This window comes from Pseudorca crassidens, chromosome 13, assembly GCF_039906515.1.
Source record: "Pseudorca crassidens isolate mPseCra1 chromosome 13, mPseCra1.hap1, whole genome shotgun sequence".
Classification (NCBI taxonomy): domain Eukaryota; kingdom Metazoa; phylum Chordata; class Mammalia; order Artiodactyla; family Delphinidae; genus Pseudorca; species Pseudorca crassidens.
Window position 1 is genome coordinate 11,544,848 of NC_090308.1, and position 4,975 is coordinate 11,549,822.

General features: G+C 46.6%; 1 pseudogene; it reads left to right on the forward strand.

Annotated features, from left to right (window-relative positions):
• The first annotated feature begins 448 nt into the window (after positions 1-448).
• LOC137205115 (BTB/POZ domain-containing protein KCTD5-like) lies at positions 449-3,588 on the forward strand (annotated as a pseudogene).
• The last annotated feature ends 1,387 nt before the right edge of the window (positions 3,589-4,975 follow it).

Below are 4,975 nucleotides of genomic sequence, written 5' to 3' on the forward strand. Positions count from 1 at the left end.
GCAATTAACCTGCCTTTGTAAAGGTATTTGTTTGGTTTCCCTCCTACTTGTTCCATTATAGAAAGTTTGTTGTTGGTGATCTTTACAAGGGAAAAAACCCACATCTTTTATGTAGTGAGCTGGAAGAACCAACCAGTATATCCATTTAATTAGAAAGACTGTATCTGCCTTAGAAACACACAATGCAGATTTCACTTCATTTGTTCTGAGAAAAGTCTGAAAATGAAATGGACACAACCTATTAGCAACGAAAAACAATTAGATGAGACTAGATCAAATTCTGAGCATTTATATCATTTTAGTAGATTTCGTATAATTTCCTCTGCTTAGGTGCAACTCCATTCACTTGGCCCCAATTCTTGGGAGATGATTCAGATAGTTCTGATTTAAATTCTGATCTGTACAGATTTCTTCACTGAAGTAAAAACTGCGGCAGACATTTTGGGGCATGATAGGCATCCTCGAACTTCACCAGGTAAATTAAAATTAAAGAGCGCAGCCACAATATCTTAGTTATCAAAACTGAGAGCTTCTGAGGAGCCCAGAGGCTGAACTGAGTTGTATGTGGGTGTGTGATATAAGGTATGATATCCTGTGTTTTATAAAATCTGATTCCAACATTGTAAACCAACCAGTGATGTCAACAGATTATTCTTATGTGTGAATATAGAGAAGATGAGAAGAAAAGGTATGTCCATCAATTGAACAAGTGTTGAGTTCTGAGTGAATTGAATATAATTTGAAAGTCACATATTTTTTAACATGAGTAAACTAAATATCATGCAAGTTCTACAAAAATAAAATCTATAAAGAAAAGTGCTGAAGTTAAATCATGATTTATACTTTCATAATACAACTATGAGCCATTTTTTTACACTGTAAGTGAATAATAGCTTCACTTTAACACAAAGTATCTTTACATATTCAAAATGAGGAACAAACACATCACATTTTAGAAATAAGAATGGAGCATGCAAAGATCTGTTTTTAAACCTAAACTTTTATATTTTTATTGTAGCACTAGAAATAGTCTAAGCAATTAACAACAAAAATGTGACCACAATTATTATTCAGCAATATATGCCTCTCATTTGTAACACTGTGTGAAGAATACAGAAGGCTAGAAAAGCCCAACTCTTCCTGACACTCACTGAATCTAAAATAGACAAGATAGTATAAAATTCTGGAGGTAGTCTCTCTGAATTAATTTTTATAACCCAACTGAATAATGCCTCTAAGACATGTAAATCCTAAACACTTCAGAAATAACAAATCATCTCATCATGGAAGATTATTGGCTTAAAGAAATGAATATGAAGACTTTACACCTTTGTTATTTCTCACTGTTAAAAAAGCTACTGAGGATATTTCACTAGCTGCACGCTTACCTCAGGTTAATGCTGCCAAAATACATGTATTTTTATCTGTTTCTAGAGGGGAAGGTTCCTTACAAAAATGATATCTTTTTCTAAAGAGAAGCAAATTTGCTAATTTTTGTGGCTACTCTAAAACTTCTCCCAAAGAAGCATTATGTCACATAAGTGTGAGTGTTTTATAACTGTGTGGGTGTATGTGCCTTGGTTAGGGGGACTGGAAGTGGAGGAGGAATGAGGTTGAGTTCACCAGGTAGATATTACAATTAACCTCTCTAAGCAAATGTATAAACGGAGGCTCAAAAGAGGTAACACAGCCAGGTCTGGGTGACAAGGAGAAAGCTCACCCATCCATCAAAATGCTTAACTTCTGATACCAAAGTTCAAAATGGTTAGAAATATGGGTGTTTTAAAAGGTACCTGGGATTTGTTCCAGCCAAGTATGGTAAGATGACAGACATGGAGACGTCTGCCTTGAAAGAAGAGTTTCTTACCTAGAGTTCCCAAGAGGAGAGGACACACACACACCACACAGGGACACACAGGGAAGCACCAGGGTCAGTCAGGAGGCAGGAGAAAGGGGATGAGCATGAGCCAGAGCCTTTATTGAGGTTTTTGTGGGAATGAATGGGTGAGACAGGGAGGGCAAACTGAGCAAGTTTAGGATTGGGTAGATTGAATAATTCCAATAGGCTCTGGGATGGAAAAGTGGTGCCTAGTTGTCCAGTATCTGGCCCTCAGGTGACTTAGGGAAAAGAGAACATTAGATTGGTGTGTGAGAGTTTGATCCAGGAGACGTTTGGGGAATGGGCTCTAGATTGATTGGTTTGCATATCAAAGGCTGTTCTCTGCAGGTTGCTTTCTATCGCTAGGAATTAGCCAACCCTGGAAGATACAGTTCCTCCCCTGAGTCTGCAAGTCTCCAACATGTCAAAGACATCTTCCTATATAGAAAATTAAAAAGAAAATGGTTAATAAAATAGGATAACATATATTCATTTCTCTATAACCTATCGGCATTATGTAGAAATAGATGGCATACTTAATCACATATAACAGCATACAGTTAGTGCTCTGTACCTGCAGGCTCCACATCCACGGATTCAACAACCACGGACTGAAAAAAAAAATTTTTTTTCCATTTCAGAAAGTTCCAAAAGGCAAACTTGAAGTTGATGCACTCTAGCAACTATTTACTAGCATTTTCATTGTATTAGGTATTATAAGTACTCTAGAGATGATTTAAAGTATACAGGGTGATGAGTATAGGTTATACGCAAAGACTACACCACTTTATATAAGGGACTTGAGCATCCGCAGATTTCGGTATGCGAGGGCGTCTTCGAACCAATCCCCTGCATTTACTGAGGGAGGACTGTGTTTATTCACAATTAATTATTAACTAAATTAAATTAATTCCTATGACATAAATGTGTCCGATTACAAGAATGCAATTTATACTGTATGTTAAGTGTGTTTGATGCACAAATCCATTTATTAGTACTTCATAAAAGGAGATGTTTAGGGAGCTGTGCTGGGGTTTGCCGCCATCTTGGAGGAGAATCGCTGCGAGCTCCTGGGGTTGGGGGTTGGCCTCGGGGGCGGGGTTGGGGGTTGGCCTCGGGGCGGGGTTGGGGGCGGGCAGGGGCGGGGCTGGGTGGCCTCGGGGAGGGGCTCTGCGCCTCAGCGCGGCACCGCCCCGGAGCGTGTTCTGCCAACTGCCGAGGCACCGCTCCTCAGGCGTTGTGACGGGGATCCTAAATCCTTCCTGCACCGTCTGTGCCAGGCCCCCCTGGACCCGGACTCGGACAAGCATGAAACAGGTGTCTCTTTCATAGTCAGAGACGCCAGCTAGTTCGGCCCGTGGTGCCCTCCCCGAGACACTGGTCATTCACAAAGACCTTGCAGAGGGAGCGGAATTTTACAATATCACCTCACTAGTAAAACTTGCAAAGGACAGAATTAGAGAAGGAGACAGCAAAACATCACAGCTGCGGGTGACGCATGTGCACCGAGGGCTCCAGGTTCCAGGGGCGGAGCTCCCGCAGACCGGGCCCACCAGGCCGATGGCGGGAGGTCCGAGCAGCAGCATCGGCTCTTCCTGCAACGACAGGGGTGCAGAACAGGTGGGTTCCTCTGCGGGGTTTCCCAGGAGTTGCTCGACTCCCCCGACGGCCCACGCAGGGAGCCCTGCGAGAAGGCCACCATTTTGTAAGCACGGGGTTCAAGGAAGGATGTGAGGAAGACAGTATCCACAGCTTTAGAAATGTTTTACCTTTTCCCAAGATGCAATGGTCCCCCATGTCGAGGAAGACTGGCTGTGAGAAGAAACCTGCTTTGTACAATTTCTCGAGAGAGGTCTGGGTGTGACTCCTGGGCCCTGGAGGTGGGCGGTGAGGGACGGGGCCAGCTGTCCAAGGCCGGGCGTCCCCACCCGGGAGGCCACGGTGGGCGTCCCCATAGGGACTTCCGCTTGGTTTCGCCAAGGACCGCTCAGGCCTGAGGCCGGGCGCTCCTGACTGACCCTTTTAATCACCGAAGATAGCTGAAAGGACAGCGTTCCTGGTGCTACGTAAACAGACTGTAACGGAGCCCGGGCCACACTGGTGGGCAGTGGCAGCAGCGCCCCGGCCCCGGGCTCTGGGTGCCCGCTGCTCACCCTGGCAGCACCAGGCCCTGGTCCTCGGGGCAGGGGGTCTGCGCTGCCTCCTCGATGAGATGGGTTGGTGGTTTCTCCTGGCCTCCGCGTGTTCAGTGCTTCCCGGGCCTCCTTCCTGACCCGGCCCGGAAGAATCGAGGCTTCTGCATTGGTCGTTTCCAGGCGAGAGCCCTGCGCATCCTTTCTTTCCCTGTGTGGACGCTTTTACTTCTTTTACTTCTTAGATATGCCTGAAAGTCCTGCTGCCTTTGGGGCTGATCTGTTAAGTCAATTTAAAGGAGGTACAAGTTTTGCCTCGTCGGACCCACCCGGGGCCTCGGGGGACCTGGCGCCCATTCCTGCCTTGGTCTGGCCTGGGATGGAGGTCAGGGCGGGGTGTCTGTGCAGTTTCTGGAGCCGAAACTCCGGGTCACGTTGCAAAGCGGACGTTTACAGCACATCTCAAACATCTCTTTCCCACGGGCCCCTAGTCCTCTTGTGTAACTATGCACGTCTCCCTGATATATCTGGGGCGTTGGTGACACAGCCTGCACGGGTCCTGCTCCCCGACATGACGTTGGCGCTGCTAGGATTCCTTTGAAACCTTCCTCGGCTGGTCGTGCGGCCTGTCAGTCCGGGGGGGCCTGGGTCGGAGGGCAGCTCTGCTACCTGACCTTGGGCTTCTAGGCAGGTCTGGCTCCAAACGCTTCCAGAGGCTTCTCGCCTGTGCCCTCTTCTCATTTGCCAATATTACCTGATGAACCAAGTTCTGCAGCACCTAGGACTTGCCTCCTCCTTTTTGTAAGGTCTGTCGTATGTTGCTAAATGTTTCGCTTCATTGGTTTATAGCAACCTCTCTATAGGGCACACTTAACCCTGCTGACGCGCCCTCCCCGGAGCCCGCAGGCGTGGGCGGCCCCTTCTTGGCCCGTGGGGCGCTGCTGTGATCTTGACATAATACATA